This window comes from Festucalex cinctus, chromosome 11, assembly GCF_051991245.1.
Source record: "Festucalex cinctus isolate MCC-2025b chromosome 11, RoL_Fcin_1.0, whole genome shotgun sequence".
NCBI lineage: Eukaryota > Metazoa > Chordata > Actinopteri > Syngnathiformes > Syngnathidae > Festucalex > Festucalex cinctus.
In genome coordinates, this window is record NC_135421.1 from 11,754,422 (window position 1) to 11,769,292 (window position 14,871).

The 14,871-nt window shown below is 37.8% G+C and overlaps 1 protein-coding gene across 3 annotated transcripts in view; it reads left to right on the forward strand.

Moving 5' to 3' along the window:
• tmtc4 (transmembrane O-mannosyltransferase targeting cadherins 4) overlaps positions 1 to 14,871 on the forward strand; it is a 70,587-nt gene that overhangs the window by 22,457 nt on the left and 33,259 nt on the right. The window contains exon 20 of one of the 3 annotated variants that reach the window (XM_077536740.1): positions 11,942 to 12,658. The exons of the other annotated variants lie outside the window; for them this stretch is intronic. The gene's annotated coding sequence lies outside the window, so the exon portion shown is untranslated. Of the gene's footprint in view, positions 1 to 11,941; positions 12,659 to 14,871 lie in introns of those variants that run through there. 3 annotated transcript variants of the gene reach the window in all.

Sequence of the window (14,871 nt, forward strand, 5' to 3'; positions counted from 1 at the left end):
GGATACTATCGGCTTATGAAGTCCTCTCCTTGTTCTCCCCGCTCAGCGCTGCACACCTTTTACCCGCTTGGATTGTCCGTCATAATGATATCACCACATCCGCTCCCAGGTGGAGTTCTTTATGGAACTCGAGGGGGAAAACACTCTATGTACAAAAGCTATTTTATTTCGAAGGCAACTATGTTGGAAATAAAAAAAAAAAGCATGCGTGTGTTAATGTGTGCACTTTGAGGGGTTCACTATTTTTGAACTAATCTCAGAACAGCGGGTGTGCTACTTTGCACAACAACCCCCAAGAAAATAAAAGACACTCTCTGGTGTAGTGAATTTAATTACCCAGCAGCAGCAATAATACAACTTATTGAGCTTTCCTTTTTGGAGATAATGGGAGGGTGGCAGCATGGTTGACATGTGGTTAGTCTGAGGTTGAGTGTTTGAAACTTCTGGCTTTTTCAAATCATCATGTTATGTTTGTTGAAGACTCCAAATCAAGGATGGCACCTGCAGGGTCATCCTCAGAGTGGCCCTCGATTAATTTCTGAAAATGCAAAGCAACAATTAAATGGCAGAGCAGAGCACCACTCGATGACATGCATCACGCATGCATTGATGTAAAAGCATCTAGTTTCAACTGTTTTTTTTTGCTATGTGACAGCTAGGTGATGTCAGGACCTATGTGATGTCAATCTTTAAATCCTTTACTTAGTCACAACCAATCAGATTGATTCACTGTCCGTGGTAGCTTCTTTGTCGGATTATTACCTCTGTTCCTGTGTGCAGCTCTCATTGTTTCTCGATGTGAATAAATAGTTAAAATTTTATTTGTGTCTGCGCTTTGGGATCCAACCTCAGCACATAACAGAGATGTTATCAGCCTTGAAAAAAATCTACCTAAATTGCCCCTACAACATCAATCTCAAAGGTTCACAGTGATTTTTTTTTTTCTTCCATCCCCCCCAAAACAAGAACCGTGAATTGCATGATAAATGTTTGTCCTCGCTGGAAAGATGGACATATTCACTGCTTAACAGTGTTGCAAATGCATATGGTAACGTCACTGGAGCAATAGCTATTCTGCCGGATGGCTGGCACACCTGCAATACAGAGCGAAAGAACTTTGTAAGAAGAACACTGTATAACACTGCCTTATACTGCAGTTATACAGGCGAGTTAGCATATTATATTTGAGGATTTTGAATGACATGCAGGACAAACATGCAAGTGTTAAAATAACATTATCAGTATTGTTTAAAATGATAAGCTGAATAATCAAAATCCTCTGCCAGCTATGTACAGTAGCAACTTGCCAACTCAGCAATCGGAGCCTAGCGAGCTAGCAGCTAACATCGTCAACTGCCTGGACTTCACTGTCACTGGTGTACATCTTCAAAAGATGTTAACCAATAATGGGACTTTACATGTTAAATAATAAAAATAAAAAAAGGGGGTCCAAGTGCAGTTGATGTTTCGTAGTCAACAATCTTTACACATTGGGTATTTGTCTTAAAAATAACTGGGCTGAGTAAAATGTTTACTTCATTTTAAAAACTTTGTAAGTGCTACAATAGCAAATGATTGCTTTTGTAAACTTTTATGCCATATTGTCACTTCTTTCAGGTGTATGCAGACAGTTGAAAAGCATGCAAACTTGAAATGGTCTGTTTTGTGCAGTGGAATTTTGATTTAATTGGACACAACAGACTTTGTATTCACCGGACAAAATACCGGACTGTCTCAGAAAAATAGAATATTGTGATGAAATCCATTATTTTCTGTAATGCAATTAAATAAGCAATAATGCCAAACATTCTGGATTCATTACAAATCAACTGAAATATTGCAAGCCTTTTATTGTTTTAATATTGCTGATTATGGCTTTTTTTTTTTTTTATTTGGTCTGAGGAAATATTCTAATATTTTGAGATAGGATATTTGAGTTTTGTTAAGCTGTAAGCCATAATCAGCAATATTAAAATAATAAAAGGCTTGCAATATTTCAGTTGATTTGTAATGAATCCAGAATGTATGGCATTTTTGCTTATTTAATTACATTACAGAAAATAATGGACTTTATTACAATATTCAAATTTTCTGAGACAGTCCTGTATGCAGTAGTCCGTTTGGTACCAAAAAAAAGTCCTCAATTAGCCAGCAAGGTCGCTTAGTTCTGAATTGGCTGCTGCTGTTTCCCACTGCGATCAACAGAGCCTGGTACGTCTCCTGGTAGGCCTTACAAAGGCTTTGAGCAATGGTGGCGTGTGACGGCGCACGCTAGTTGATACGTGTCTCGAATATTCTCTAATGGTACAGATATAAATAAATGAATGTATGTATTATTATATCTCCCAGCAAAAATATGTGAGGGTCCCTAAGTGACATGTGATCAAGAACCCCCACCCACCCTAATCACAACAATCCAAATGGGCTTTGATAGGCACTTCTTTACTCCATCCTCGTGGCCACCCCTCCCGATGTATTTTATAGGAGTGGCGTGAGTCTGTATTTCGACAAGGGAGGCCCCCCATGATCTAGATCATGTTACGCGACACGAGATGCACTGCAACAACAACAATAATCAGTGCCCACCCCACACCCCACCCTTCCAAATATCCCCACTTCACCCCCCTGTGCCTGTCACGACTCCTCCCGATATCGCTCTGTCCGTCTGGCTTGGATGCGCTCTGTCATGTCAAGGAGGGCGACTGTCACCGGTTATTGGCCCTGTCGCCTTTACGCACTTTGGCATTTACAGCTATGCTAACCATAACAGGACATCCAACAGCCCCAAGCGTATGACATTAGTGTATCCAACAACCACGACTCATATAATACACCTAATAATGAGTGATATTTTTCTTGTTTATTTTGGTCCTTGAAAATGTCTTCACATGGAAATGGGCATTGACTCTTGAGTATTGAAGTTAAAACTCAAACTCCCACATTGCTCCGCCTCTGTTATACATTTCGATACTACAACGGTACCCTTATAATTAGTAGTCAGCAAAGCTGGGCACTTCTATTAATCGTCACTTGAGCACCAACTGAAGCAGGATTACGTCCATGATAGGGTTGAGTACAGACAGACCCTCCCATTCCGTGTATTTTGTATTTTCATAACGCATTCGTTGAAAATGTCGAAGGGAATTGGCGATTAAAGGAAAAGATGGTTTAGAAAACCGTATGAAAATGGGCTGAGGGGGGAAAAAAACATTAGGGTTCCGCTAGGTCAGGGGTCTGCAAGCTGGGGCTCTGGAGCCACATTATCCTGTGACTTCCTGTGGATCTCTTAAAAAAAAAAAAAAAAAATATATATATATAAATTAACATAATTTTTTACATACAGTAATTGTTTTATTTTTAGATAAAATATGCTGTAAATGAATTAATGATTAGATGTGAATTAATGATTACATATTTTTGTAAGTTGTCAGGGAGAGACAGGTAGATGAAAAAGGTTTATAAAAAAAATAAAAATAAAAATTTCCAAAAAGGTGCCACTAAAAACAAAGAAAAAGGAAAAGCAGAACATTACCATAAAATGTCCATGAAACTGGCCAGATTTTTTTATTTTTTTATTTTTTTAAAGGCAGAAAATATAATGTTTAAAAAGTAACTCTAAAATATCAAACAACAGCGAAATCCCCAAATTTGCCATAAAATGTCCACAAATTGCCAAAAAAAGAAAAAAAAAAAATCTGAAATTGATTTTAAAAAAGGCAGGAAAGAAAACGTTCACCAGTAACCATAAGATGTCCAAAAACAAAACAAATGAAGAAATCCTGAAAATTAACACACAATATACACAAAATTGCTTATATATATATATATATATATCAGAACATTTATTTTATAAAAAGGCAGAAAATAAAATGTTCAAAAAGTAACTGTAAAATCTTCAAAAACAAGAAGGAATCCTCAAAAATAAATAAAAGATAAAAGTACACAAAATTTGCCAAAAATGTCAGAAAATCGATTAAAAAAAGGGGGGGCGGAGGGTAAAAAAAAAGCCATAAAAGAGGAAGAGGCAGAACATTACCATATCTCAGTAAAAATTATACATAAATTCATTGACTTAAAAAAATCCAAAAAACAAAAGATGAAGGTAGAAGAAAATGAATCTCAAAGTATTGGATGCTGCTGACCATTGGATGATTTTTCTCTCATAGTGCAGTTCTAATTATATAGCTCTTGGGCCCTCAGTAACATAAACACAGTTTTGTTCATCATCACAATGTTCAAATGTTTTATATAGCCAGACAGATTATTTTTTTGTTTGTCCTAAAATGGCTCTTTTGACAGTAAAGGTTGCCGACCCCTGCACTATAATTATTTTTATGTCTGATACAACCTTGTTTTAAGGAATCACAATGAACACGGCCACAGAGTGAAGATGGCATCTTCAAAGCTGAAGTGTAATGAGTTGGAAAGACAAAGTGGACGTTACCCCATCATCTGACACTATGAAAAGCTGTATTGTACGCTTTTCCCGGAGTGTCTCAAAGCTACACGAGTCAAAAGTTCAAGGGTACACAAGCAAAATCTGTGAGGTTAACACCCCAGTGACATGCATGCAGTATGCCCCCGAAAGTTATCATTTTCTGTTAGGGGTGCCAAAATTGTGGCAGGGCCCCACGAACATAATGGACATAGTGGTGCCAATTTGGCTCCCTGACAAAGGTTGTGAGTTCCCAAAGATTGATTCTTGTTACATTGTGGTGGCGCCCCCTCAAAATCCCTGGTGAGATTAGGAGGCAGGATGTTCAAAAGCAAAGACTAATCTTACAAATGTTTACATATTTTTTTCAAAGTCGTCAAAGCAAGAATGAACATTTAGGGATGCCTTTTGATTGTGTGTGTGTTTTGCCTTTTGCTCGGGCCCTGATCCTTATTGGGAAAAACAATAACAACGGTGCAACGAGATGGAAATGTATTAACTGGCAGCAGCTAATGTGCGCATTATTCATTTGCGCCGAGCATGGAGAATGAATCTAAAGAGGTCTGAAATTGCAGACGTGCAGCCTGACTGCACCGCGGGCCGCTTCGTTTCATCCTCGAAGGAGAGGGTGGGGAGCCATGGGGGGGGTTAGTGGACAGTATAAGGCCTTGCAGTAACAGCTGTGCTTCTCTCATGGGGGTGGAGGGGGAGAAGCTGCTTGGGACAGATGGACCTGCCCCCTGTGCCATCTCCCCACCTCGCACCTCCTACTTCCACTCGTACTTTTCTTATTAAAAATACATCCACACACTCTTTCGACTGTGTGTGAATATGTCATCTAATGCTCGGTAGGGCGCGGACCTCCACCAAGGAAAGAATTTGGATCAACGTTGACGTGGCTACCTCTAACTAAAGTGATGCTCATATGGCATATGCCTGATTTACAGTACGTGTTTGTGTATTATGTATGGAGAAAATTAGATTAGAATGTTTACACCAAATAACATCCAAGGACGAGCATGCTTGTATCTCAATTTGTATATTATTTGGAACCCTTGAAAGTTTGTTTTACGCCTTCAAATAATACAAATAATCCCCCCACCCCCACTAAGATGAGACATCTTACATGATGAGGAAAAAAATGGCAAGTGTTTGCAAATTGTAAATAATAAATCTCCACTCCCCAAAACTAGACATCTGTTGCAGTACCAAGACTGACCTGTGAGAGGCAGTGTGGTGCCACAGAGCAGCCAGAAAATGCAAAGAAGAAAGAGTTGCAGTAGAATCTGGTAACAGATAAACTGACTTCAAAATGATCTGGATGTGTCTACTAGGGTTATTTTAGTTGATGAAAAACAAGAAATTAATAAAATGTGCTTCATTTTCGTCTTTGTTAGTTAATTTAATACATGAGCCTTTAGTGTTGATTTTAAATGTATTTATTTTGACAGCAAGGCTGTTAGCTGGAAGAAGGAAAGTCAAACAATTAAATGGGAGTTGTAGTCCTTTAACTGTGTGAGCGGCAGCTAATAAAGTGCCACCAGATGATGTCGCTCCTCGGTGACGAACTTGTACTAGTAAGTTTGTTGTGACTTCTTGAGGCTTTCCCCGAGTCTCATAAGCCTGGCGCGCCGCCAGACTTTTTAGTTTCTTTTCAAAATCACTCTGAAAACTTTAATGCAAAATTTAAAGCTGTTTTTTGGAACAACTTGCCTTTTTATTTGACCATTTATGAATAGGGATGTAACAATATCATGATATGATATCACGACATGATATTGATATTGCGATACAAAAAAGTTCACAATATTGTAAAAAAAAAAAAAAAAGCTCATAATAAAAAATATATATATACATTACAGCAATACATATAAACAATCACTAATAACACTTCTTATTGAGGCACTTGCTATTGCAAGTAAACGTTGAGTTCCTCCACATATTGACTCGGTTCACAAGCATATCATGATCTGCTTCATCTGACCATTAGCATGGATTTTAAGCATATAAGGGCCAAAAGATACCTTGTGTAAATTAAACTGCACTAAAAAACTAGCCACCAGAGGGTGCTAGAACTGCATAAATCGCCAATAGTTTTCAGACTAGGTAGATGCAGGTTCGAATTTCCCGCCCTCTGCAGATGTGACGTCATGTGTGCGTTGTTTATGTGAAGAAGGGAAATTGCAATTTCATTTTTCAGCCACAGGTGGCACTAGTGATTCGAAAATACATTTTCTACGTTCGGTAGCTTTAAGAAACAAAACTCAAAATAAAAACGAACCATAATGAAAATTCCAAAATGTGAACCCGCTTGCGTGTCTCCATTTGCACAAGTTTGTCCAAAGTCACCCAAGGGTGGGAGCTGATGGTGACGTGACGTCGTTTTTCTCCCACTTTCATCCTGCTGACTCGTCTTGCGCGTCCTCCCTCCCTGCCTGCCTGCTGCAGTCGGCGGTGTTTGGACCGGGGTCTGTGCCAGTGGCATATGGCTCGCCTTTGCGCTCTACATCCATACCAAAAAAAAAAAAAAAAAAGGCAAGACAGGCCCATCCGTCATGGCGGCGGCCGAATGAGGCAACGCCACAAGCGCTCCCTCAAGAAGTCAGCTTATAGAAAATAGTAAATATGAGCACAGGAGCCCGGGTCAGGCCTTGGTAGACCAATTAATACAGAGCATCTGCTGTGAACGACTTGCCGTTGCATTTTGAGGCGGCCGGCCGAACGAGCGAGTCGAGCTTCCTGCTTGCTCCAATGGCCAGCGCGAGCGTGCACCAAATGAATGCATCCTTCAGGGATCCGTCTTTCCTGGCTTCTTTTGGTGAAGCCTTTTGTTCTCGCCCGGGTGCAGTTTTTTTTTTTCTAGCAAATTTAACAGAAGGCTGCGAGGGTAATAGGGGTCCAGGCCGCTATCACCTTGCAGCTAGCGGAGAAAGACAATCAAGGCTTGAACCCCGCTGTCTGCAGCCGCCGCTCAAAAGACTCTAATTGGGCTTCTTTACGCCGCATTTTGCCGCACCGTTGCCGGATCATGAAAAAGCAATTAAAGCCCCCGATTCATTCTCATTTTTTTTATCCTTTCAGTGCAAATCTGAAATCACTTACTTGTGTGTGTGTGTGTGTGTGTGTGTGTGTGTGTGTGCATGTTTATTGTAATATAAGAGCGAGCAGCTGCCAGCCTAAAGTGTCAAATAAAGATAAATAGAAAAGAAATAATTTGAAAGCTATTTGCACAATCAAAGATCTTTAAACTTCATTCATTTGTTAAAAGCTCTGCACTCCATACTAGAGTGAGATGGCGCCTGCAGTTCACATTGTAGCCGCTAGGGGCAATGCTGCCCACAAAACTGCATGACAGTGGGGAAAAGCTGGCAGAAAGGCTTTTTCAATAAATGGAGCAATATTGGAAATATTTGGTCATGCTGATTTTTTTAAAAATTATTATTACAGTATTTCTTAATTAGAGTTGTTATTGAAGACTGATTTTAAATATGAACTACCTTTTATTTTTGCCTGTGATGTATGTGTCCAACAATGAAATACAAAATGTTCATTTTAAAAAAAACACACAATTTTAAATATATATATTAATAACATAGTTATTACATCTATTTCTATGGCCCATTTTCATAAGCTATTGAAATTGTAGTTGAACTCAAATTAAGCCTACAGAAATTATTTACATAATTCATTTACTAATTATTTAAAATAATTAGATATTGTATTTAATATTAGGTTAAGGAATCTACGTTTAACACTATTTTCATTTGATTTATTTGTATGTACTTTTCTAGCAATTTGGAAGGAACAAATGAAAACAATATATTTTAGTTACTTTGAATGAAAACTACATTAAAAATAGTGAGAAATTAGAAACCATCCTGGGAATAGGTGGAGTAAAAAAAACAAAACAAAAAACATCCAGTTTAATATTGCACACATATTATGAATTTAGAACTACCTTTTGAAGTAATTAAAAATAAAAAAATCCTTACACTTGCACCACTTTTAATAAAATATATCACTGAATTTACAGTCACAGACACCCATACACTTTGATCAAGCATCACACTCGCTGTATTACAACACATCAACATGAACATTTCATTTTCATCATCAGCTTTAACGTCTCTCTCTCGCTCGTACGCTCTCCTGCCAATTAGTGAGCCCATAAACCTCACGGGGGTTCTGAGACCTTGCTAAATAGTGGCCCAATGCTTCTGTCAACAACCCGTCAATCATATGACAAAGCTCACAATGGATGTCGCGCCGTTGAATTCCACCATGACTGATGATTATGTTTCTAACAAACTAATAACTACATCATTGACTCGGGTCATATTTTTATTTGGAACTATTTTCTTTTTTTTTTTAATGTCTTTTTTTTTTTTTTTTGTCAATTCATTAACAGGTTAAATTGAGTCACAAACACGCACTCATGGGTCATCATTTTAGTTGAAACCATTTTGTGTTTTTATAACAGTACTGTACCTGAAATCTAAAATAAATAAATAAATAAAGATAACTTCCATTTTAATTTTTTAATTTGATTTATTAAGCATTAAGGCCTTAATAAAAGTGCAAGTTAGCAACTTCAGCACGAGGTAGTGCACGACACACTGCAGCAGTCTTCTACAAAGAAACATTAACACATTTTTACTTGATCTTAGAGAGTTAAAATATTACCTAAATTTTGCATTTTTAATGTTAATACTTTTAGTATTGTATAATATATGTTGTATTGTATTGTGATTTTGTTTTAAATGTAATGTAAAAATACCAAAAATAAATAAATAAATGAATTATTATTAATTGTTTTAATTATAAGTTGATACATTTCAAAGCAAAAGGTGAAAATGGCCTCCAGGGGGAGAGTTTGGACAACCCTGATTTAAAGAAACATTAAGAAAAAAAAAAAAAAGTCAGAAGAGGTAGACAGGAGCGTGTCAGGTCTAATTCCTGGCGTTTTGGCTTACAGAAGAAGGATTTAACTTCAACTTAATGTGTTTTTGCAATTAAAGCCATATAATTGGTGCTGACAAGCACGGATCACACATTCACACACTCTATCCAAAGACAAAGTTGCAAAAGGGGCTCAGGCAGACCGAGGCTGACAAGGGGACGGGAGGGGGGTCGTCCTCATTGAAGCCGTATGCATTTCAGTGACGGGGCCATACGAGCGCTCGGGCGAGTTAACCTCCAGACCACCAGTGTTTACTCTGGGACCGTGTTCCAGATCGGAGGGGATATCCAGTATCTGGCCTTCAAAGGGGGCGGGCGAGCTGTCGGAGCAAAGCTCTTAGCTGCTCCTCAAAGGCCCGCATTAGGCAAAGTGGAGCAGCTGTGGCGACGTGCAAAACAATATTTTCACTCCAAATACAGCTGAGGCTTTGCGGAACTCAACCTGCTCAGAGCCGCGGAAACTATTTGACGGAAAGCAAGAATAATGTAGGAAGGATGAGCAAATAATTGCAATTATGATTCATAAAGTGGACTCATATGCGGAAAAATGGTAAGTCACATTTGTAGTTATTTTTTTCCAGTGGATTTGCATGTAAATAGAATATTATTCCGCTTGAGTAAAGTTTGTGGTGTCAACTATTAGACGGAAGGGTACTCGAGTGTGTTTTGTTCAAGAACGTGACCTCTTGGCATCGGTCTTCTTGTGTTGCATACTTGAAACTCGTGCTGCACTTTTCTTGGAATGGATTGCATTCATGAGAGGGGACACATATTTCAGACAGCACTTCGTCCCCATAATTAGCATTATTATCACCCATTGATATGCTGGAGAAATTGTCAATATTGTGAAAATGTTTTGAATCTAATACCATTTTTTTTTTTGTTATTTATTTTATTTATTAGTATTTATTTTAGAATCACTCTGTATAAAAACCTACACACCCTAATTGAATTGCCAATAATATATGATCTATATTATGAAAATATATTAATAATAATAATAATAATAATAAATATAACTCCAATTTGGAAAAAAAAACATTTTATAGAGGGAAATTAAAAATAAAAACATCGAATTATGTGGTTGCACAAGTGTGCACACCCTCTTAACCAGGGAATGGACTGTGTTCAGTGTTAACCAATCACGTTCAAACGTATGTCAGCACCCCAAATAAAGTTTAAATGTTCTAGTTGGCTTTTCAAGACTTTTTTTTCTTTCTATTTGTTCTGCAAAGTTTTGTTCCAGTTTTCACACATTTTTTTCCTATGCATAATAGGGATGTAACGATATCCAAATGTCACGATACGATATCATCACAATATGAAGCTCACAATACAATAATGATCACAATATTGTGGGGAAGTTGGCGATATTTGAAAAAAGGTCACAATATTGTAAAAAAATGAGCTCATACTAAAAAAAAAGCACAATATTATGCTTTTGTACAGAACATCAATATTATGTTATTATTATGTTTTATTATTGTTGTTATTATTTTTATTATGTTATGTTGTTAATGCACGCACACATTGAGTTCTTCCACATATTGACTTGCTTCACAGGCACATTATGTTCCCTTTCATCTGACAATTAGTGTAGATTTTAAACATAGAAGGGCCAAAACATCCCTAATTAAAATTAAATTGTACTAAAAAGCTAGCCACGAGTGGGTGCTAGAACTGCACAAATGTGGACTTTTTTTTAACAGATGTGTTGCATTTAGATATTGTGAACATGACGACGATTTTGTGGCAGTTTTAATATCACAAATCACGATATTGCGCTTATCGTTACATCCCTAATACATAACATAAGGCTTCATTCATACCCTTCTTTACAGCCCAGATATATAAAGAAGGTGGTAGTTTGTTGTCACATGTACTAAACAGCCAACACTTCCCAGAAATTCCTGAAGCTCCGTCAATATTGCTGTCGGTCTCTTGGCAGCCTCTCTGAACAGTTTTCGTCTTCTTTTTCCATCAGTTTTGGAAGGATGTCCTGTTGATTGTAATGCTTTGCTGTATTTTAATGTCTTTCAAATTCTCCCCACTTTTACTTTTATTTTTGAAAGCCCTTTGATGTTTTGGAAGCTCCGTGCGGACCTTGCTTGCGAAGACAAAAATATCATGAAAATCCTGCAAGGACAGCTGAACTTTATTCAGGGTTTATCACAAGTACTGGCATTGGTGGCAGGTGGTTGGTGACTCATTTATCATTAACATTTGAATGTGATTGGTTAATTATAGGAGGGTGTGCACACTTGTGCAACCACATAATCTCATGTTTTTATTTTTACTTTCCCTCTATAAAATATTTTTTCCTAGTTGAATAGGTTGCATTAATACTGAAAAATGTTTTGAAATAATTTAGATTGGTCACGTTTTTAAATCAGGGTTATTTGTACTTTTTATATCATAATATGACAAAATGTGATGTGTATTTTGGACTGATTAATTTGCTTCTGCGTCCAAAGCGTCACCAGCGTTGCACTTCTGTATCACAGGAGTTTGGAAGCGATGATAATGTGCACCTTTTTCTCCCTGAAGTGTGTCTCCAGGACCAGAAGATGGCAACATACCTCTGGCGGAGACCAACCTGTATATCCCCCACCATTGCATCCCGGCCCATCCCCCATCTCTCCCCACTGCTCAATTAGCTATGCATGTATTCCCATGTTGGCCCTCTGGCTTCATTTATTTATCATTTATTTATCTCACAAGCAAAGCAATGTGCAACAGCTAGCGTGAGAAGACGTGAGCAGGTAAATATAGTGAGTTATTTACTCGGGCTCGGGGTTGGACACTCAGGTGCATGTGTGTGATTTGAGGCCCTGGAAAAAAAATCTGACTTGGGCTCACCTTCATGACATTGCTGTAAAATTGGAATAAAAAATTCTAGGGCCCTTAGAATCAACATACCTCACGCGGAGTATATGAATGCAGGTGTAAAAAAAGGCCTTTCTACTATGACCACTAAAAAGCAAAACATTCAATTGAAAACACAACAGAGGAAATATAGTGAATGTGTTATTATGACATTCACTTTCAGCCGATGAGTTAGTCGTGGCAAACAATTTGGTTGATGTACTTTATTATGAGCACATTCTTGCCTTGGCTCTGTTTTCTTAAGTCTACATGTGTGTCTCTGAGACAAAAACATGTTTTCCTCATTGCATAAGGTCATGACAACAGCCAATCATGGTGTCATGAACACAATTAACTCATTTAAAATTAAAAAAAAAAAAGATGTACTGCAAAGTGCTATATAAATAAAGATGGCTTAATTGACTTGACTGTAAAAAAAAAAAAAAAAAAAAGTATATTGATTTGTGTTGGTCTTTTTTCTGCCACTAGATGGCATAATTGCATTTGTAAGACATTGGTGACAGCTCAGTGCATTTTGTCATATTAAGAGCTATCTAATCTTTAACATTAAGTATTTTTTTAAATTGTAAAATACAACTTGACCCAAGTCTCCACAAACATATGCATTATTATTTGCATTATTATATGCATTTATTACTGCTAAATTTTGAGGTGGCTGCATTGCGACTGGAATTCCCCCAGTAGGCTACAGGCTTTCCAATAAAGGGTGGTCATTAATCAGGCATTAAAAAAAAAAAAAAAAATAGTGGCATTAAAGGAACTTTATCCATCCATCCATTTTCTTGACCGCTTAATCCTCACAAGGGTCGTGGGAGGTGCTGGCGCCTATCTCAGCTGGCTCTGGGCAGTAGGCGGGGGACACCCTGGACTGGTTGCCAACCAATCGCAGGGCACACAGAGACGAACAACCATCCACACTCACAAGCACACCTAGGGACAATTTGGCGCGCCCAATTAACCTGCCATGAATGTCTTTGGAATGTGGGAGGAGACCGGAGTACCCGGAGAAGACCCACGCAGGCACGGGGAGAACATGCAAACTCCACCCAGGAAGGCCGGAGCCTGGATAAAGTAACAAATCAACTATAACAAATAGCTGCATGAGTTCAGTTTTGAGTAATACGTCAATCACTGAGATAATTCTATTTCAAGTGGATTACATACAATTGGTGTCATTAAATTATACAGATCATTTGTGATAAAACAGTCATGGTAAATGGGAAAAAAAATATACTAGAAAAGATGGATAAAAGTAACATTTTATCAATAAAACACATCAATTATTATTTACACTTAATTTACTTTCAATGTGATTGGAATATTTTTGTACTGAAATATTTACATGCAATTTTCATTTTAGTCATCCAGTATTATTTAAAAAAAAAAAAAAAAAAAAAACTGCAAAAGTCTGACTGCTACCTCTATGGGGTATATGCCACGGAAGAGGCGGGACTGTTTTTGCACACCAGTTTGGTTCCAGTTCGGTTTGCGATGTGTGGGCACCATCAAACCGGACCGGAACCAAACTGATGTGCAAAATCACGCCCCGCCTCCTCCGTGGCATGTACCCCATATACTCCATAATTGAGAATAAATACATATATCATGACTCAAATGTATTCTATTCTTTATGGAGCTACTGAGGATTGTCACACCACATTGTCAAGGGCGGAAGTGAGCACTTCACAGCAGCTAACTGTACATTATCCACAAGTGGAGATCTTCTTGCAATTTCTTATAAATGTACCGTGTGCGCGTTGATTTGCTGCACCGACTCCAGTTTATGCCCCTCCTGCACTTGAATTTAAAGGAAATGAGAACGAGCCGCTCCCATTGGCCATGAAGCAAGTGGGCCGTGTTCACTCCCACAACGGCGCTAATGCCACTCGTAATATAAATCCACCCATGTGCAGTTAGAATTCACTTTCAAAAGTCATAACTCATTACAGCGCAAAATTCTGTGTATGGAATCCTCCCACAATTTTGGGAGCAGACATTTTGTTTTTGTTTTCAAAGACTTTGGCAAAAAAAAAAAAAATGTGGAAAACGTGTTTAGCTCAAAAATCGTCTGCAAATGTTTTGATGCTCCATTAACTGGCAAATCCTCTCTTCTATTTTAGTGTTGTGTTTTTGTGAGAAATTATTCAAAATCCTTATGAGACATACTGAAAAAGAAAATAAAAAAAGCTCTAAAATCACCCACAAACAATTTCTATAAAGTCGTTTTCTTGTTTTCTCGTCATTACACTTTTTTTTTTTTTGAAGAAATACTAAATATGTCAAAAACAAGTCATATTATTCTTTTTTTTCTCTCTCTCAGGCAAAATAACTTTAAGGTGGCTTACGTTGTCTTAGTGTTGGATAATTGAAATTAATGTTATTAATTACACAGAGCATGCAGCAGATCATAGCATTAAAACCTACAGATTAAGCTGGTTCATATTTACACACAAAACTGATTCCACAAAGAAATGAATCCTCACCGAAGATTGATTTGGAAGACGCTCCATATCAATATCAAACTGTTAAATCTCTTTGTTGGGGGTCGTTGCCATGACAATGTGGGTGGAGCAGTGGGGGTACCGCCAAAG